The sequence below is a fragment of the Setaria italica genome, chromosome VIII (assembly GCF_000263155.2).
Source record: "Setaria italica strain Yugu1 chromosome VIII, Setaria_italica_v2.0, whole genome shotgun sequence".
Taxonomy (NCBI): Eukaryota; Viridiplantae; Streptophyta; class Magnoliopsida; order Poales; family Poaceae; genus Setaria; species Setaria italica.
The window spans coordinates 3987395-4009835 of record NC_028457.1 but is presented as its reverse complement, the minus strand read 5'-3'; the positions used below and the strand labels follow the sequence as shown (position 1 = coordinate 4009835).

The 22441-nt window shown below is 44.0% G+C and overlaps 2 pseudogenes; both read right to left on the bottom strand.

Moving 5' to 3' along the window:
- The window catches only part of LOC105914894, a 41726-nt pseudogene extending 30151 nt beyond the window's left edge, over positions 1 to 11575 (bottom strand).
- A 7090-nt stretch (positions 11576 to 18665) lies between these two features.
- LOC101772655 overlaps positions 18666 to 22441 on the bottom strand; it is a 25886-nt pseudogene continuing 22110 nt past the window's right edge.

The window sequence follows — 22441 nt, the reverse complement described above, 5'->3', positions numbered from 1 at the left end:
TGTAATGTTGGCAAGATGAAACACTCGATTTTAATTGGTATTGCAGGCTATGTACAACAGAATTTTTTTAAAATAGGAAATAAAAAATGGTGCCTCCCAGAATCGAACCCTGGTTGACAGTTCAATGGAAAGCTCTTGTTGAATTTTGGGAAAGCTCTTGTTGAATTTTGGTGCCAAGAACCACATAAGATGCCATTCTTTTTCGTAACATTTATATCCACATTACAAGAAACTATTGAATCCGTGATAGATTCAGAAAATATCATTAACGGTACACCATCTATGACAATTTGTGAAATTTCATCACAGATCTGCAAATAGCCCATCCGGGCTCAAATTTAGGCCTGATTTCTATGATGAACCTCGGTAACCGTCATGGATTGAAAATTAAAATCGTCACGGATTTGATACTGTACTCAACCACAATTTTAACAAAACAAATACGTAGAAAATAAGATGCATTACTGTGTGAGTATTGTGCTAGGTAGGGAAAAAGAAAAAAAGTATGGTGCCTTTGTTTTGTATATGCGTCTGATGGAAGCAAAAAAAATCTTCCTGCAGCCTCCCTGTGCTTGCGATTGAGAAAAAAATTGGCCATTGAAAAAAGAGGCATTTAACAAAAAAAATGGAAAAAAAGGTGGATATATCGGGCATTCGAACCTGGGTCTGTGAGTCCAGATTGGCGGGACATAACAGCATTTGAACCTAGGTTATGTTCATGCTCTTATCATTTTTGTTTCTTGTAGTGTCATCCTGCTGAAGCATTATGACTAAAGACTTGAAGCTGGATGGAGAAAAGAAAGTGTGAGACTGTAAAGTAAATTAGTCAAAGGGATATAAAATTCATGTGTGATACAATCTGCATGTCAGTTTTGAATTCAATTGTAACATGATAAGATTTTGTGTAATGCGGTAAATTTGATGTGTATGCTGATACATTGATTCGTATCAAAATTGTATGAAACCAGTGTAATTGTATTGCATGTTACATGGGCTTGGCCCATAGTTAATTTGATCCAAAATGGGCCTTCAAAATAATATATGGGTTTTGAAAATCAGAAATGGGCCTGCCAGCTGGCATTCACGTCAGATGGCTGCGTGGCACGTCATCAACCCAATCAGCTGATGTAACGTCATTGTCCAGTTCAGCAGACGTGTCAACAACCATGTCATTGTCCACGTTATCGGCACATGCCATGTCATCAACCACGTCAGCAACCATGTCATTGCCCACGTCATCGGTATCGTCCGTGACGTTTATTTTCATCATTAATATTGGACTTGGGCTAGGCTGTGCAGGGCTAAGGGCGTTTAATGACGGTTAATAAACATCATAGATTGTGCTGACCTGTGACGATTACGAAGAAACGTCAATCGATTTAATCTATGACGCTCAATACATGACGTAATCTGAAATCGTTATAGACCATTATGACGGTTTTTCAACGATCCGTAAGAAATTTGTTCCATCACAGATTAAATAGTTTCTTGTAGTGAGAAGATGTGTGTTGATAGAGATGCAGCTTAGGTACGGAAACCCTCTTGGAAAATGCATAGAAGATGTGAGCTAATTGTTACTTTGTTGCAAGGATACATTGAACTATGTAGACATGTAAAGAACTTGTCCAAGGCGATGATTAGGGAGTGAATGATTTAGAATGTAAGAATGTTCACTACAAAATGACCCCCACCCTTTTGCAACGCATATATGCGTTGCTAAAAGTTCATATATACGTTGGTGGGGTCTATACCAACGCATTGGATAAGCGTTGCCTAAAGTGGCGTTGCAAGGGTTGTGAAGTAAAATGATTTAGAATCGTTTGCCGTCGGTAATGTAAGTATGTAACCATTTTACCCGTCTGTCTTAGTATGTCAGTACATAATTTCTTTGTTGCATCCATACTTGTCGATTTATACTAAGAAATTGATGATTTTGGCAAGTTGTGTTTCGGTAAACCAACGCACCGTCGGCAGCTTGCTGCACCAATGCAACCAGTGTGAACGAGGGTGTGTGATTGGTGTGAAGCTGTGGTTCTGCGTTGGGTAGAGATGATCGAATACCATGACATAGTGATACAACCAGAGTCCAGAGTACACTCGTTAGGGCGCCTCCAATGACGATATCTCCAACTGGCTCGGATCCACTGCATGATGCCTCCGCCCTGTCCTGCCCGCTGCCCGATGCCTCCGCAACCCCAACGACGATGCAACAAGAGTTCGAACATTAAGAAGAGTTGATTTGACTCGGAGGTTATTAAATGAAATGTGCCAGATTTGTACTCCCCAGCAATGTCGCAGCCCCAACAAGTTGGAATCATGAGTACGCTTACGCTTTTTTTATTTCGTACTGTGCCAGTCTCTTGTTAATTTTAGCTGCAAGCACAGGATATAGGAAAGAGATATAGTAAACATTTCGAAATTGTTGCAAATTTTACAAAGTCAATTACTTTGCCATGCCTCACCGACATGCTCTATTCTCAAAACTAACTTTCGAAAAGAAATTACTTCATTTTCAGATGCAAGAATTAAAATACTGTAGAGAGTTAATCATCCGACTGTCGGCGGCTAAATTCTCTAGCTTGCACCGACGACCAGTCTGAACACGTGGTGTTGCATTGGGTGCGCATGCAGATGATCTATTGTAACATGGAGGTACAGATAAAAGTACAAGGCTGGATTTCGATGTGATATCTCAAGGACAAAAGAAATAATATTCATTATTTGAATCAGAGGTTTATTATTAAATGCCATGGGTAAGTTTTCTTCATTATTTTAAACAGAAAATAGTTGTCGTCCGTGCCAGTCATCTACTTTTGCTAGTTAAATTGACTTTGCATGTTTTAGCTGCAAGTGGTAACAGAGGATCAAGGGAAGAGATGGAGTGAGCTTTTCAAAATTGTCGCACACACGCTATAAGCACATTGAGTATCTCCTGTGCTACGAACACCGACACACGTATGACTCGTGGCTGTGGAACAGAATTCAATCTGATGGGGAGAGAAGAGCTTTCAATGTACTCCTCTCCCTCCAGTCTGGACGATTCAGATTAATCTCACGTACCAAGGGGTGATTAACTAGGATGCTTTTTTTTTTCCTGTTATACCCATATTATTAAATACTGCCACTTGGAACATCATCATATCCAATCGATCGATACTTCCTCTAAAACCACCAAGTTCCGGCCACAAGTTCTGAAGCATCAGGTTCCACGCACCCGGCTTTTCTGCAATTTTGGCATGGCGTTCATTCTACATTGTTGAACTGTGGTTCGTTCGCGCATTTATGGTATTTTTTCGACGCTATTTTGTTTCGCTTGCACGCTGTTTTTTTTTTCCTTTTTTTTAATTTTTTTGGCTGCTGGTAACAAAAATTTTGGCACATGCTGATGCGCTCTGCTGCCGCCAAAACTCCCTGCCTAGTTCCTTTATCTACGCCTCGGTTAGAGCTAGCGCTTTATGCAGACAATTAAACCCAACAAGATAAAGACATATATCATTGGACACGGTCCTAAATAAACATATAATATATATTCATTATTCGACGATCATAGTTCACGGAAACACGGGTAGATCGATACACATGTACTGTACTGGCTAGTGAATAGTGCACCGAGTCATTGCTGCAATAAAAAGCATGGTACAGTCTACTCACATGCATATGCTACTAAACTCATGACATATAAAATTTCCCTCTAGCCTCTAGGAAACCAAGAACAGCATCAAAGGAGCGCAGCGGCTGCGAGGGCGAGAGCGGCACCGCAGACCCTCAAAGCACCTTGACCAAGCGGGTGGTCACGCCAGTTGGAAATGGATCCTCGAGCTGCACCGCTGCCGTATCCACCGCCACCTCTCCCGCCCCACCTCCTTCGCCACCACCCTCACTTCCTTCGCCACCCTCGCCACCCTCGCCTCCCCCTCCCCCCTCGCCGTCGCCGTCCACTCCGCTCGAGCAGCGCGCACCCTGGAGACGCGCGGACACGCAGAGCAGGAGCAGCAGCGCCGCGAAGAGCAGCCTCTTCCTGCCTCCCATTGTAACAGTGGTCGTTGCTCAGACTGAGTTCCTGATGAGTCTTCTTCTTCCCATGGGAGTCTGGTGCGCCCTTTATATATACCTAAAGCCGACCGGCAGGACCAATGGAACCGCGAGCTAGGGGCCAGCGGGGGCCACGACCCCCCTATGAGTATGAATCAAAAAACATTTTTAAACCTTTATGGCTCATCACACCCGACATCTGGAAACGGCCATGGCGAGTGGTGGAAATTCAAAGAGTCTGATATGACCCGTTCCATGGCAAGTGTGCGTGATCATTACGTCGCATGTCTCTTTTATTATCGCGAAATGGCCGGCATGGCCTTTTCAATTTTCCTAGGTAACCCAGGTTCCATACGTGCGCAAGCAGACAGTAGAAGCATCACATAACGATATGCGACTGAGCTTTCCTCGTACATGCATCTTGAGCAACAACCATGCATGAATGAAAAATAATTTTGTTTGCATGGGTTAACTCTTACGAACCTGCTTCTTGAGCAACGACCATGCATCTTCGGGCTCAAATTTATTGACATGGTGGTAGGGCATTTTTGCCATCATCCCTCTTGCGACTGCATCATGCCTCTTGGGAAACAAATCTCAAAGAGACTCCAACATAACAGATGTTTTGGAAAAAGCACTTGCTATCTCTTTCAAAATTATCCGTCCCTTTACAACGGGAGGAGGGGGTAGGGCTCCCCTTTTATAATGACTCGGGGGTCATTTTACATACCATGAATACCCTTTCTCATCTACTACATTCCTAGAATATGCTGTACATTAAGATCTTTAGGGGTAGCGTGTACAAATTGAACTCTTCTATAGAGTCACGCATCTCACGTCTCCAGGTAGTCACGCTTCTCAAGCCTCCTTGTAGTCATGCTTCTCATGTGCTCCTTATAGTCATGCTTTTCACGTCTTCTTCTTAGCCTCGTGCTGAAAAACCCCTTAGCCTCGTGCTGGCAAATTCCTTAGCCTCGTCCTTCGATCTCAACGCATACAGCTCTACTACCACCAAAACTCCCTGCCTAGTTCCTTTATCTACGCCTCTTTATGCAGACAAACAAGATAAAGACATTATTGGACACGGCCCTAAATAAACATATAATATATATTTTCATTATTCGATGATCATAGTTCACGGAAACACGAGTAGATCGATACACGGGTAGCCCTGCTAATCAGTTTGTGTTTATTAGTTTTAATGGCTAGGTTTCTGTATTGGGCTTGTTTTGGTTAGTCTATAGTGGGCTCACTCGTCAAATAGTCCGGTTCGATTTGGATTTTTGGAGCAGGTAGTCCGGAGCGTATTTGGAGTGTATTTATTAGTTTTGGATCAAATGACTTTCAACCCATGCATTACACACCGTTAGGACAACATGGATTGGCAAGGCGAGTCGCAGCCGCAGCATGCTAACCCTCGCGGGTGCGTGGTGCGCTGAGGGCCTCACATGGCCTCATTCCCTCCGCAGTCACCGCAGCTGCAACCACACCTCGCTTCCCCAGCCGCCGCCACTGCAGACGCCACGCCTCGACCTCCTCCTTGCCCGTGGCCTCGCTTCGCCTCCCTCCTTTCCCTCTGTCGCTGCCGCAGCAGCCACGCCTCTCTTCCGCTGCCGCTGCCGCAGCCACGCCTCCACCTCCGACTCGCCTGTGCCGCTGCAACGCCTCCTGCCTGTCCCGGCCTCCACAGCTGCTGCGGCAATCTGAGCTATCCAAGAAGCGAACAGGCGATGTTGTCGGCCCGTCTGGCAGGATGTGGCACGTCGAGGTCAGGTGGGATGACGATGGCGCATTCCTGGGTTGCAGGTGGCGTGATCACCATCAAGGCCCTCGATGACCTGCTGTCTCATGGAGCTCTCAGTGCTCAGCCAACTGCAGCTGTAGGTAAAGATCCACTTCTTCCGCATGGAAACGGCACTCGCGCGTCATAATTCGGGCCTGGCTAGTGTAAATTCATCTTGTACCACCCGCTTTCCGTTCCTTTAGAGCTTGCCTCCTTAGTTTGTCACCTCTAAGTGCAAGGAGCATACTGTATTTGGGCCTAGCTACACATTCTTTTTGTCGATATGAGTAGCAAAGTAACTATGTTCTTCCTTCTTTTCTTGCTAGTGACTCCCTCGTGAATTCAAGGATTAGCCCCCCTATTCAATTCTGAATAAATCTGACTGGTTTAATGGACATTATTGCCAACTATAGGAAGTGAATTGCTAATATATATGATTTTAGTTTCAACAACCCATATAGCTTGTGTTATTTGAACAACCTATATTGCCAAAAGTTTCTAATGAATTATTTCAAGATATGAGTTCTGAAGCTATTTAATTTTTTTTACTGCTCTAGTTTCTTGAATGAACAGACCATGGTTAGCTTGTCTGTCTACTGTTTAGTTAGTTGTTTGTTGGCATTCTAGCCATATTGCTTGCCTCTACATTTTGTTTGCCTGTAGACTGAATCAGCAGCCCTTGTCTTTTGTCATCTGACACTAATTAGTCATTTGGGTATTTCTGTTAGTCTTGACATTTAGCTGGGTATATGTCTTTGATCATACAATCTATGAGTGCGTGTAGTTTTGCAAAGCCCTTTTATTCCTCATTGGTCTGCTGAACATTGTTCTGTCCTTCATCAATCATGTTCTATCCAATGTCAGTACAGAATCATGTAATGAATGGAACCTTATTTCCAATATCACCTTATTTCCACTCATGCCCTGGATCCAAATATAATCTGAATGGACTTGTATGAGTATGAACATTAGGATTGTAGTCTGACAGAGATATGGACTTTGAAGTTGCTTGTAACAGTAGCAGTTTCTAATTACTAGTCTGTTTCCATGTTGGTAACTCTGTACCACAATGACCGTCACTTTCAGTTTATTCTGCACCGCTTGGTGTTTTATACACCGTGGGTTTGAGTATTTATGTTTACCTTAAGGTTTAATAAGATTTACTATTTACCTTGAGGTATGGTTGGTTAGTAACAAATGAAGTCGTCTAATAATGTGACATATGTTCTGTCAATGATTCTGCCATTCAGCTTATCTCATTGTTGGAGATGGTATCCGATTTGATCACAGTTCCTTGTAACAATAGCAGGAGCTTGAATTAAACATAAACCTGCATTCAGTTTCAGTTAACATTAGTCCAAACTATTAACTTGTCTTTTAAAGTACTCTGCGGCTTAGTCAGGTGATGATCAACTTACGAGAGAGAGTGATAGACCAGATGTGGAGGAGATGATGCGGGAGGTGGACAGGTTGCGTGGGTTGCCCCTAGGTTGTAACCATACGTGACCAGCAGTTTATATAACTTATGTGTTGGAAAGTTTGGGGTGGTATGATGTTTGATGGTGGAGGTTTGAATTGGAGTACGTGGGTTATATTGATTTTCTGGTGGGTTACAACCCAATTAACAGGGCTATGTACTCGCTAGTGAATAGTGCAGCGAGCCATTGCTGCAATAAAAAGCATGATACAGTCATACTCACGTATGCTACTAAACTCATGACATATAAAATTTCCCTCTAGCCTCTAGGAAACCAAGAACAGCGTCAAAGGAGCGCAGCGGCTGCGAGGGCGAGAGCGGCACCGCAGACCCTCAAAGCACCTTGACCAAGCGGGTCACGCCAGTTGGAAATGGTTCCGCCAGCTGCACCGCTGAAGTATCCACCGCCGCCAACTGCATTTCTGACGTATCCACCGCCACCACTCCCGCCCTCGCCACCCCCACCTCCTTCGCCACCCTCGCCGCCGCCGCCCTCTCTGCTCGAGCAGCGCGCACCCTGGAGACACGCGGACACGCAGAGCAGGAGCAGCAGCGCCGCAAAGAGCAGCCTGTTCTGGCCTCCCATTGTAACTGTGGTCGTTGCTCAGACTGAGTTCCTGATGAGTCTTCTTCCCATGGCAGTCTGGTGCGCCCTTTGTATACCTTGATAGAGGACACATCGCGAGGGGAGATAGAGGACAGAGGACGAGACGAGTTGAGTTGGTAAAGCCGACCGCTCGAGTCAGGGACGGAGCCAGCGGGGGTCACACCCCCCCCCCCCCCCCCCCCCCACACACACCTTTATGGCTCATCACACCCGACATCTGGAAACGGCCATGGCGAGTGGTGGAAATTCAAAGAGTCTGATGTGACCTTTCCATGGCTAGTGTGCGTGATCATTACGTGGCATGTCTCTTTCATTATCGCGAAATGACCGGCACGACCTTTTCAATTTTCCTAGGTACCCCAAGGTTCCATACGTGCGCAAGCAGACAGTAGAAGCATCACATAACGACATAACGATATGCGACTGAGCTTTCCTCGTACATGCACTAACAAAAGTCGTTCGTCCATCGGGCTAATTATCGACTACGGCCGGGCTAAAGGTAGGTTTGCACTACGACTGCGAAACAAAGCACAATAGCACATAGTAGGCAAACTATTTCATGCTATGCAAAATTCAAATGATATACCCTGATCACTTCTCATTACGCATCAAGAAACTGAAATGAGCCTGCCTGGCCGCTAACTGAAATCGAAGCAACCAGCCGCTGCAAGCAAATCATGTTAGGTACACTTGACTTACAGTACATGCTGAATTCAGAACGTGGAGTAAAATGCACCAGTGGTACATGAACTTGGCAGCGAGTGTCATCTAGGTCCCTAAATCATGTCTCTTTCATGACCTTTTCAGGGCCTGTTTGGTAGAGTTCCATCTGATTCTGATTCTCTACGGGACCTGATTCATTAAGAGAAGTGATTCTATGGCTGAAAATCAGATGCAGAATCACTTCATAGAATTAGGAGAAGCTATTTTTTTCAACTTCCATCCTCTTAGTTCATTTCAGAGAATCACTTTACAAAATCAGCAGAGAATCACTTCTCCCTGAAAAATTGTTTGGCAGAGCTCCTGCTGGATTTAGCAGAAAATCAACTCTTAGAGCTCTGCCAAACGGGTCAAAAACGTGCGCAAGCAGACAGCAGAAGAATCACATAACAATACGCGACTGAACTTTCCTCGTACATGCACGAACAAAAGTCTTTTGTCCATCGGGTTAATTAATTAGAGAACCTAATTGAACACATTAGACTACGGGCTAAACGTAGGTTAGCACATACAAGGCAAACTATTTCATGCAATGCAAAATTCAAATGATATACCTGATCACCTGATCACATATCATTACGTATCAAGAAACTGAAATGAGCTTGCCTGGCCACTAATTGAAATCGAAGCAGCCAGCCGCTGCAAGCAAATCACGTTAGGCAAACCTGACCTACTATACATGCTGAATCAGAACGTGTGTAACTGTTATGCCTCTGTTGACGCTAGTTTTTGACCAGGATCAATAACGGAAGGACAGAGTCCCAGAACTGATGGGAGCGAAGGGAGCCCGATGCAGACACGTTTGTCTCCACCAAATTAGGGAAAGCATGGAGAGTTATCTTAGGTAGATTCTAGAAATAATTGTAACGACTCACACCGTGACCGAGAACTTTAGTTTGTTCCAGGTATAAATATAAACCTAGGACATTGTACTGAGAATAGTCAACAATCAATCAATACAACTTTTTTCAGCTTCATGCCACCAAACCCTAGGAATAGGATTAGAGTAGAATCTCGCCGAGTTTCTTCTAGCGAGCAAGACTGTATCGGCTTCGACATCCGGCAGGCTTGTAAGTACCGTCATTATCGGTCATTACATTATTTGTATCAAAACTTTCTCGGTTCAGTCCGATATTTTAATCCTCTTATCGTAAGGCTAGTTATCGAGTTTGTTTGATCTGATTAAGTTAAATCGCATCGATCTCTTAATTATTTCAAAAGCTCACCATTTATCTGATCGTATCGGCTAGTATGATCTTGTATGCTTTAATTATTGTATCTTTACTAGATCTGATAGATCTCTATCTTTGCCCCTCGTGTCATTAGCTTTCAGATCCTGAGCGTTTAACTACTGTTGTTGAGCTGATGTTGTCTCGGTTAAGTCCGATCCATCCATCTCAGCAGTAGGATGATGTCATCCTTAGTTTGATAATTAGTTCGACAAGAATCCTAAGTTTGATATTTCTTGCAAGAATCCTAAGTTTGCTAATTAGTTCGACAAGAATCTAGCCGCCAAGCCATTGCCTATTGGGGTTCAAAATTTTGATCTTGCCAGCATAACAAAAAAATTTATAAAATGTAGTCCAAAGTTTTAATTCTAATTTGAATATGCTTTAGGAAATTGTGACCAACTTCCACATTGAGTCTTCATCTGCTTTATAACATTACTACATATTGAAGTACGAGATTTTGTCCTTTCACATTTATTGAGGTTAAGTTACTGATGTAAAATTCATATGTGCGAAATAATAATAATAATAATGCGGCAGCAGGGAATCGGGTTATTGCTATTAATTAAAAATGCAGATTAGCTATAATCTGATGCAGTTATAAGTTATAAAGCATGATGCATGAATGAAAAATCATTTTGTTTGCATGGGTTAACTCTTACGAACCTGCTTTTTGAGCAACAACCATGCATCTTCGGGCTCAAGTTTATTGACACGGTGGTAGGGCTTTTTTGTCATCATCCCTCTTGCGACTGCATCATGCCTCGGTAACAAGGACGTACGGCAACCATGAGCTAGGGCAGCATTGACAAAGGGGGTTTTGAGCACACCTTCCCATGCCTGAGGATCCCAAACATCATCCATGACCAATAAGGTCTTTTGCCCATTCAAGGCCTCCTTAATTGAGATCTCAGTCAAGCGTGCTCTTCATATTTCCAGTAGATTGGTGGGCACACCCCCAGCTTCGATGATAGCTCTTTTCAGAAGCTCCGTCTCACCGAAGTCCCTGGTTGACGCTCAACCACATTTTGTTTGGAAATTCTTGTTGGATGATGTCATGATTGAAGATCTTTTGGGCCAAAGTGGTTTTACCAATCCCGCCAACTCCCACAATAGCGAAAACCATCATTTTGTTGTTTTCATCTTTTATTAGATCTTCTGTTGTCAGTATCTCAACCAGATTTCTTGTGTCCTCTTCAATATTCTCGCCGACTAAACTTGACTCATCAAGCTCCCCAGCTGTCTCACGGCTACGAAGACGAGCGGATGCCACCCTCCTGCTACTGTCCTCATATGAACTGAGGTTTACGAAGTCGAAGTTGAAGCTACGCTTCCTAATTTCTTCTAGCCTCTGGTTAAGGTTCTTGACGCGGTTGCCATTTTTGTGGGCGTGGAGGGGATTCCGCATGCAGAACAGCAAGGGGTTGAGGCACCCTGCATCATGGCCCTTACCCCGCTCCATGGCCTTGAGCTGGCAGATGTCGAGGATGTTTGTGGCTTCGTACATGACATCCCTAAGCTCTCGCACCCATGCCTGCACGCTCTGGTCGGTAATGTTCATCCTGTCAGCATCAGCGAGGAAGTTCTTGAGGTACTCAAGCTTGATGTCCATTTTCTCGATCTCTCCGGACTCCGGAGACCCCGAACAGCATTTGCAACTCATCTCTTGCCATCTCTGCCAGCATGTTCTGAACGTAGGATGCCAAAGCATCCAAGACCACCGCCATGAATAGCAGGATCTGGATTCTGCAATACCACAATTAGGCCAAATATCATACCAGGAAGGGGCCCAGGATCCTAGATGTTATACGTCTAAATATTTATATGGTGTACTTACATTTGAGGCAATGAGACCTGACAAGCCTGCTAGTGGCTAGGCTGCTAGCAGCCAGATGCAGAAACAAATCCGCGTTCCGCGTGCACTCGTCCATCTTCGTCCCTGCGCCGCAAAATCAAAGTGATGCGGCCTTGCGCCTACCATCCCATTCAGCTGTCTGATCGACTGATCCTTGTCCGCCAAATGGAAAGGAGATCCACAATAGTCTACCCTCACCGCTCATGTGCAAATCAATCGGCAAACGAGTCATCCTCATATTTCTCTCCTTCAGTCGGCGTGTGAATTTTTAGCTTAGCAGGTTATTGTGTCTTAGATTTCTAGGGCTTTAAACTTCTAATTCCTATCTTTTTTCTTCGCTATTTAGGTGTTAGAATCCTAATCAGCATTTGTTGTGTTCTCAGAAAATAAAAAAAAGAAAAGAAGGTGACCAGTTTATTGAATCTTAAAGGGTGCTTTACACAAGTCCTTAACAATTTTGCATTAAGAAAATGCATGAAGGAGGTTTATTTCAAACACTAAAGCATCATTTATCAATGGAGTCATGGACTTTGGTCCTTATTTGAAGTAATAAATTAATCATACTAATTTCATTTTGCTGCTCTTTTAGTTTGTAGTATTGATAATATTTTTCAAGAATTAAGTACATATCATCAGTACTACCATCTTCTTTTTTTGTTATGAATGAAAAAAATATTTAAGTGAAAATGGCCCTTAGTCTACGGTTTGCTCAAGGGCCCTTCAAACCTTAGAGCCGGCCCTGAAGGGAATCATAAAGGGAGGAGAATAACTAATGACTACAGATATATACCTGCATCAGGCTAGCAAATAGCAATCGTATGTGAAGAAAATACTAGATATTATAAGTTCCTAATTACCAAAGAAGGGTCTGTACGGGACTATGAGAGAGTGAGGCAGAAATTATGTCTAAACTGTAAATTGTTCACTGGCTACTGTTAGAGCTTCACATGGTTAGTCAGTCTTCTATGGCATATGAACAAGACATTGTAAAGCGGAGAGAGTACCTAACAAGGGACTGAGCTTATACATGAATAATTGCACCAATGGTTTAAGGAAACTGACCTGACGAACACGGCGAGTTCAGTGACCTCCGGCACCAAATGCCCACGTGGTTCGCATAACTGGATCTGTTGCACTATGGGGTTGCAGGCGAGGCGTACAGATCCAGCCTCGGCGCAGTTGTGGTCAGCCTGACCAGGCAACAGCTGGACGTGCGGAGAGCGGAGGTGGCGGTGGTGAATGCCAGTTGGACTGGACACAGGTGAAGAAGGCAGGAGTACCGGGAGGGGTTTGTGTTACAGTGTGATCTAGGTGGTTAACGCTTACAGGAGAGAAAAGCCGTAGCTGGACATGGACCGATCGAGTGCCTGCGGTGGCTTCTCTCGGCTGCTTGAGGGAAGAAGATGGTGAATGGGATGGGGAGGACGGACTGGTGACCAAGGTTTTACATTATCGATAGATAAAAAATATCGGAGTTGAGGGAAGGTGGGCCGAAGGCGGGGAAAACGGGCCAGAAGGAGGGTTGGCGGCCCGTTTGAAAGTTTAAATGGTTTTGCATTTGTTTGCATGGGTTTTGAGGTGAAATTTGAAATAGTTCTCAAATTTAGATTTGAAGTGGGGGCTTTGATAGGGCATAGAATTGGGGCTTTTTGAAAGGGTTTTAAGATTGATGATGTTTGGGTAGATTTGGGTTTGAGGAGGGATTTCTCAGAGGTTTGAAATAGAATTCATATTCAGACTAACTTTGGATATTAATTCTAGGATTTGAGAAAAATAATATTATGGAAATATTATTCCTAAGGTTTCGGTGTTTTAAAGGATTTGATGATGAGAAGGTGTGGGTGTAGATTTAGTCAAGAATTTGAATGATATTCAGAAAGAATTTAGAATAGGGTTTGGCTATTTGAAATTCTTTCAAATATTAATCCAAGAAGGGTGTTATAAAAATGGTATTCCTATAGCAATCAAATGCAACACATATGCTAGTATTATGTGCAAGTTTTATTTATAAAAATGTTTTGAATACTTGGGGAAAGGAGAATATGTTTAGTTTAAAGAAAAATTTTAAAAAGTGTGTATTTTAAATGTTATAAAAAGTAGGGATGTTACAAGAGGTACACAGTGCAGTCCCTCAATTGATGGAGTTGTTGTCGGGAAAAAGCAGTCGCACGGTGATGTGCCCCCAAAAATCTTATCACCCACCTATCCAATCTCGGAGGAGGTGATGGTTCTGGAGGCCTGCTCCTGTGCACGCAATGCAACCGAGACGGGGAAGCTAGAGCGCTACGCAGCAGAGTCGCGAGAGGAGGTGAGATCAGATGTCTCGGGAGAGGGAGGGTTCGGGTTTAAGAAGGAAGCGAGGCCACAAATAGAAGGAAGGCGGACTCAATCAATCCACCGTTTTCATCTATCATTGATGCGCCAATCAATTACCAGGGAATCAATCGGTTTCTAAAACCGTGTTGATTGAATTCAATCCAATCATGCACACGGCACAGTACGCACGCACACATGCCACGCCTCACCACGGCCGCCACGGCCATGGCCACGCCCACGCTCATGCCCTCGGCTCAGCTCAGCAAGTGAGAGCGCACGCGTGTGGCACTATTATTCCCTTCGCCAACTATTCAATGGGTGGATGTCACGATACACCTTTTAAGTTGGTCAAGTAACCTCTCTTTTCCTGTATGGTTTTATTATAAAATGTAATTACCATATAACTCCCACAAAATAACATGGGCTCTTGGAATTTATTGATTTAATGGAAAGCAAAATTTCTGATCCAATTATAATCCAACACAACCATCCCATAGCTCAGCAATTGTGGCTGTCTGCTCATTCATTATTCTGTATAACTCCTAATACTGGACAGATAAGCCAGAATTACCAACCCAACTATCCTCCCAAAACCTAATACTTCTCCCATTGCAAACTTTCCATCTGTAACCCATTTAGCTGCTTTGGCGGCCCAAAGGACACCTTTGAAAAAATTAGAGACGCCTCTATATCTGAACTGTAGAAAATATTAGGTTTCTGAGTTTTGTATTTATATATAGTCTATCACTGGTTTACATAACTTCTCCCTGTCCTCAGAATACCTTCTCAGCCAGGAGGTGAGCAAACACAGGTTAAGGTCTATGAGGTTAGGTATACCAAGGCCTCCATATCCTTTTCTTAAACTGACACACTCCCAGTTGACAAGGTGAATACCAGAACTGTTTTCACTACCATTCCAAAGGCAATGTGACATGTGAGAAATTATGAGCTTAATATCCTATTTGGGTAATTTTATGAAGGAGCGAAGATAAATGGGAATACGAGCTCTGACATGCCTTAATTGAAGGCACTCTACCTGGATATAGGATAAAAGCTTCCCCCTCCAACCAGCAACTCTTTCTCTTAATGATTTTATCTACTAAAGGTTGAACATCCTCTCTTCTCGACTTATCATGATGTTAAGGCATCCTAAATATATATTTAATTGATAAATTCCCTAGAGGACACCAAAACATGTGAGAAATATCATGGGCTACATCGACGTCTAGGTTGATAGGTATAATTTCACTCTTATATATGGAAATTTATTCTCATGACAGATAATTGTTCAAACAAAATGTGCTTACAATAATAGCTTACAGAGTACGAGTCTCACTTGGGTGCGTATTTGAACATGTACACACTACGAGAATCTTTTGTGTTTCACAACAATTATTATCGCAACATATAGAAGATTTCTGCTTAGAAAATCTGACTCATGACAAAGCTACACAACAACCATACGTCCTATACCTTTTTTTCTTTTGCGAAGGATGCCAACTATACTTGTATCTTCATCAACGCAATAGACCTCAGCATAGAGAGCTTCTTTCTCGAATAAGCTGGAGTTGGGATCCCATGTTATCCACAATAGAAATTAGAACATTACGAAGTCAGAATACTTGGCGTCATCCTTAGCTGATTTACAAAATGAATTTAACTAGGTCAGTAACTACGTATTACATTTTTTGCATAAAAGAATATATCTGAAGAACCATAAGGAAACAAATCTAAAAACTATTTTTACGTGCAAGGATATCCAGAAACATGAAAAGTGCATATGCGCCAGAGTGGATAGCTTAAACACTCCAACCCTCAAAAAATGCACAACATTAGGCCACCAAAATCTTTGAATCTCATTCAATCATATTGCTTGGAACGATTTGTGGCACTTCGATCAAACGACCCTGAGAACTAATTTTATATAAATGACACCGCAAATTATCTTTACCTAAAAATTGTTCCCGGCCTGCTTTAAACCTAACTGATCAAATGATCTGAAAACCAGAGCAACTAAGCTATCTAAACACCAGTATATGTAAACACTGATTATTGTCAGATAGAAAAGAGGTAGCATTGAATTAGACCCACCTATCGTGTTACCCTTCAAGTACGGTACGAATAAACACTGACGGAATAAATGGATAATTATAATTGTAAGCCAGCACGTTGCGATGTTTGTAAAGTTTATTACCTTCGGCTTCTTGCCATGGGTCCCGAAGAAAAGGAATGCCCAGAATAATGAGTAAGATCCTGACTTGGGAGACGAACTCACCACCGGTGCTCAATTTCTTTATATGGAACCCAGTATCACAGTTGGGTGCAAGGTAGCAAAGCATCTCAACCCATACAGTGGCGATGAGCTCCCACCTCCGAGTTGAGCAAGTGACCTTGAGCAGCTCTTTGGCGATACCACTGGCACGAGCAGAGAAATACCCATGCCCCTCGTAACCATACAGGAGGACCTTGCTCTGCTCCAGGCGCCCTCGGGAGAAACGCTCATGAGAAAGAGCTTTCCTCACGTCGCGGCTGAGCTTACCGAGCTCGAAATAACCGTTGCTGCCACTCTTCACGCCACACTTTGCGACGAGGTACAGGACATAGTTGGACAGCTGCCGGCTCATCGTTCTGCATGGGGGATCCTCCTTGTTGTCGGTGTAGAAGCACATCTCTGTGGTGAGATGCCACATGAGAACGATCCCCGTGAAATGCCCACCCTCAATGTTGAGCAGTGTCTGGTCTATCGACCTTCCTTCCTCCGTGGCTTCCAGCTCCCACCGCAGCCACTGGCCACGGAAGGTGCTAAAGTCCCATTTCCAGTAATGGCTCACATGCCGAGTGGTCGCTATGCCCAGCAGTTTGCTGAAGACGAACATCTTCAGGCCAGGAGAGACTTGTTCGTGCGTGATGTCAGACACGAGGCCAATCTTACGCAGGGCCTTCATGAACAGGTTACCTTGCTTTCCTCGAATGCACTCACTGATCAGGTTATATTGCGCCATCTTTCCTGTCCACTGGGTTGGCAAACCTCACCACATTGAACATTGTACTTCTACCGGGAATTGGATTCCATCGCCGCCCAATGGACTCCTGCCGGGTAGGTACGGCCAGTATGATGAGATCGCCATGACGGTGGAGGACAGCTCCAATGCGACGGCACCTACTAGCAGAACATAAGACACAATCAAATCGGCTCTGCTCAAATTGAAGAAGAGTCCATCTAGATTAGCCTTGAGGAATAGAGCCAGCGCTGCGGAGGTTGCACCAAATGTGATGAGCCGCTCGACCCCGCTGTTAAGCAGGTTCAGATGGAACTGAAGCACCCCATACTTGGTGTAAAAAAAATCATAGATGAGCGAGAGGTGGATCTCAGCCAGCTTGTAAGCGATCTGGGTTCCGAGCTCTTGGTTCCTCAAATCTTGGAGATTCTTGATAGTGCGGTCAATGATGTTGCCGCTATGCCAGTTCAGGAAAGGGGTCATGTCTGTCAAGAATTGCACACACATCCGGTGGCCTTTCCCGGCCACTCCTACGAGGCCCTCGTAGTAGTCTAGCTTGCCATCTCTTTGAGCACTTGATACAAGTGCATTGAGCCTCTGGAAGTAGGACTTTGCATCGTCGATGACACGCTCTCTACGTGGAGCACATGGTCAGTTATGGAGCTGCTCCCGGGAGTCATCGTGCTTGCCGCCGACATGAGCGCCAATGTTCTCTCTCGACGTACTTTATTGTCCCAGCAATGAACATCAACGCCACTGGTGCCACAAGCTGCTTGCTGCTGCTGCTGTCGCCATGCCAGGACTTAGCCACGATGTACACGGTCAAGACGACCTGCGAGACGAGGCTGAGTAGGTGGCGCTTCCACAGCAGGCTGTCCTCAGTGGAGAAGGCTGCCATCGTCTCCTGGCCGCCCAGGTGAAGCAGCAGGAAGGGCGTCCAGAAGAGCACAAGCTGATGCCGCGGGTCATTGAGGTGGATCGTCAGCCGGCCAAGGGCGAAGGTCGCGACGTAGTCGGCCGACAGGTAAGCGAGCCACAGCAGCAGGCTGAGGACGTGGGAGGCGTGGCGCTTCCGGATGCCCGAGAAGAGGAGAAGGAAGACTTGCAAGGAGAAGCTCACGAGCACCACACATTGAATCTCCCACCGGTTCCATAGCTGCTGGACGGCACTTGTCAACGCCATCTAGGGAGTGCTGAAAACAATCATCAATATAATCAGTTCAACAGTGTGCCAGCCAATACTCACAATACAGATTCAAAGTGCACGTACGAGCTGGTAGCAGCAGGGAACTAAAACTAAAACTTTTCTAATTATAGGCCAGACCAGATGCGAGTGGCATATAAGTGCAAACAAATGATATATGGGTGTGTTTGGTTTGTTGAATTTAATGGTTCATGGATAGAATGGTGCATTTTGGATGGGATCATCCAGCACGGGATGGTACACCCACATGTATTTGGTTGCTTGTATATAAGACGTACAGGTTCATACATGTTCTTGTTTGGTTGGATGGATGTACAAGGTTGGCCTTGGCATAATGGAAAGCATACTCTGCCACTCTCAAACTAGCTTGGCGGGTAATGATTTTCAAACTTTCAACAACACCTCTCACAACCCGCCAAGACAAATGCCAGACAAATTTAAAACTAGCTTGACATGTGTTCTGCTAGACAAATGCCACCTTCACCAATATTGCAACTGGGAAACAAACAAACAGATGTAAGCCTTCGCCATATCAATGCTCAAATTGACTGAACTTGATAGAAGCTAGTCTACCTGGGTGTTAGGCCCAAGCCTCCAATCAAACCAGTACATAGATCACTAATAATGTCACCATAAAGATTCGGCATCACTAATACATCAAAAAGACCAGGATTCTTCACAAGCTGCAAGCAGATGCAGTTCATAATCAGTTGAGTCATTGTTAGCGCTGCTAAAACATGTAAGAAAGATAATTGATTCCAAACAGCACAAGCCTGATGATTCAGGCAGGCTGCCAATATCACGAGCGCCCCAATAATCAACAAAACAATGGATATAATCGACTGATAGAACATACCGTCATACAACAATTGTCGATGATGACCTCCTCATATTGAATTTCAGGGTACTTCTCTGCCACTTCACGGCAACACTACAAGCAAAACAAAAGTGAACAAAACATAACCTCTCAAGAAAAAGAAGGAACAACAGTAGGTCACAAACCTTCAGGAAAAGGCCATCCGTCTTCCTCATAATATTGGCTTTGTGGATCGCTGAGACCCTTTCCGGCCATTGGCCTTGGCATAATGGAAAGCATACTCTGGAGTCCAGCTCAGAATAATACCTCTCACAACCTGGAGAAAAATCAGCACACAATGAAAAAGAGTCCAGCTCAGAATAATAGAAGCAACGTGTCTTTAAGAAAGCCTACCTGATGCTCAAGACTATTATACTCTCCTTCAGTATTTTCATGAATTGTCACAAGGTTAGTCATATAAGGGCAACAAGAGCTGTATATCTTTGACATGGGAAATAGATTAGGCTACAGCGACTAATCCATATAATCCAAAAGTTTAAGTAATATGTCTATAATTTATCCAAAAGTTCAAATACATAGCTGAACTGAACTGTTTCAAATACATAGCTGAACATGTATTTTTTTCTAGCTGCAAGCACTATGACAACCTTACAGCACAAACAAGAGTCTATGGAATAGATTAGAAAATAACCCAACTAAAAAACCTGTTGAACTAAAAACCTGGAATGTACTCCTTGATATATCGGCCAACCCATAAAAACCTGGAATGTACTTCTTGATATATCGGCCAACCCATACCATTTTTTTTGACACCGACAACCTGTTGAACGCCCTTGCTACTGAAGGATGGTCACATAAGTAAGCATAGTAGTGGACCAGATAGGCTTCATCGAATCCGGGGACAGCCATCAGATTGTCATATAGGTCTTTTGGGAGCTCACTGTCTACAGAAGCAGTAGCAGTTTGCACAACAGGATCTGAGAGTTTTTCAAGGCTGCTGAGCAACATATATCCCAAATCATCATCACCACTTATCCTTGCCCTCCTTGTTGATGGCTGACTAGTTGAAGATTGTCCAGCGTCATCAGCATCTATCCTAGCCCTCCTTGTTGCTGGTAGTTTACTAGCTGAAGACTGACCACCAATATTACTTGACGTTGTGGCTTCACCGTTGTTGCATGATTCCGTGGGAGCTTCACTAGCACATCCTTGTTCATTTGCAGCTCCATTACTTGCCTCCATCTTTTCCAAATCAATGAAATCTATTCCAAGAGCTTCACTGCTTCCCTTGGCATACGTTCCAGTAGCCATAGCATTGTCAAAAATTGTTTCCATCTCTCGGTAGTGCTCCAATGGTGTGTTTAGGAAGTTGGCATCATCCTTATGATCCTGCTAGGTCCAAAATAAGTAGCAGAACAGTAATATCAGCACAAATATACTAGAGATCAAGAAAATAGGGGAAAGATAGCATATAGGGGAAAGACAGTGTCAGGACAGAACTATTTTATCTACCCCTAAACACAAATATCCATTCAAAAACATCTAAACACAATGTCATTATTTCAGAATATAAGAAGCCTAACATGCACATTATTTCAGAATATAAGAAGCCTAACATGCACATTATTTCACAATATAAGAAGCCGGCAAGGCCGGACCATGAGTCCATGATGATCCAAAAGCAACTGAAAAACTCCAATGGAGTCCTATTTCTTTGTATTTTTCTGCAACTTCATTTCCTCGTTTCCTTCTACATCTTTATTCAGCAGCGTGCAACTTCATAATTCCTTGTGTTTGTTTATTCAGCAGTTATATTAACATCAGGTCAATGTGCAACTTCATAATTTGCACTCGAAGCAAGTGTGCAATAGTTGAAGCGTGCAAACTCCCATTTGTAGGAGCGTATGGAAGTTACACGCCTTACACCCATTCAGGTGCCCAAAAGTACCTAGAGGATACAACTAACCTAGAGGATACAACTCCATTATACTCGGAATATATTCATCTAACAAAGAAGCACTCAGTTACTATTGTTTTCTTCTCATTGTGCACTACTTAGAGGCATCCAAGAGCAACATTTGCAATAAGAATTTCAGTGTTACCCTACATCTCCATGGTCAAGCAAATCTAATAGTTTGTCATCATATCTTATTCAATGTTATTATAAAATAAACTACAATAGATGCTCCGGCACACCAAGTCACCCAACAACAATGCACCACAATCAAACATGAAATCTTTTACGATTCTTAAAGGCCCATAGGTGGAATCAATTTGGTAGATGCCACCCAAAATATAGAAGACTTTGTCTGACTGCTTTCCATTCGCAGAAAATTTTTCATATGAACAGAAAAGTAGGCAATTCACATGTAACATTCTACCATGGTGGTTTGAGCAATATCTTTGCCTCCAGGCTTCGGCATTAAAAGAGGAAATGCATCTAAAGAGAAAAGTAGGAAAGGCATCTAAACTGACAGCTCGAGTTTAATCCAACTGACAGAAAAGAGCAAATGCATCTAAACTGACAGATCCTAGGATTTGGTCCCCGTACCTTGAATCAGAGAGTAGTCGGCCAAGAACAATCCCTCTACCTCCGCTGCCACAAACCCTGGTCCAATCTTGGTGCCTGACCCACGCAAACCCATCGAAGGACAAGATTAGGGTTCGCGCAACACAAGGGAAAAAGGGGGAACCACGGATCATACCTTGCCCGGTGGCTGCCGGCGAGGATCTGGTCTGGGCCGGCGAAGAGCAGTCGGGGCCGGCGAAGAGCGGTCGGGGCTGGCGAAGAGGTGGGGGAGGAGTGGGCTGACGGGCGCTGGACAAGCGGCGGCGTCGGGGAGCCGGCAGCGGACCTACGAGCGGTGGCGTCGGGGAAGAAGAGCCGGCGGCGGAGTCGCGAGAGGCGGAGGAGCGGTGGGTCACGAGCGGCGTCCCGCGGGTCGCGAGGGGTTGCGCTTCGCGTTCTGGACGCCGCGGTCCGCTTATTTCGGGCGTACGGTATGGTTCAGAATATTTGTGGAATATTCTCTGAGCTGGGACAACTCTGTCCAGGATGGTGTGGTACAATTCAATCAACCAAACGCTGGGACAAGGTTCGATCCTGGATAAACTCGTACACGTACGCTGCTGTACACCCAACCAAACGCACCCTATATTTGTAGCTTTTCTCCTTTGCATCAGACCTCTGTGTGTCTTGGAACCTTATGCGTCATGAGGCATTTAATCTAGATTTTAGTTTTCAAATTTTGTTCTTATTGGTTGCCGAAATTATTGTTTTACCCACATGTCAAGCGTAAAGTCTAATGTTTATTTTACCTATATTAACTCCCCTTTTTTATTCTGTTTAAAAAATAGATTCTAGTTGGCCACGTAATTCTGGGTTGTTGGTATTAACAGAGC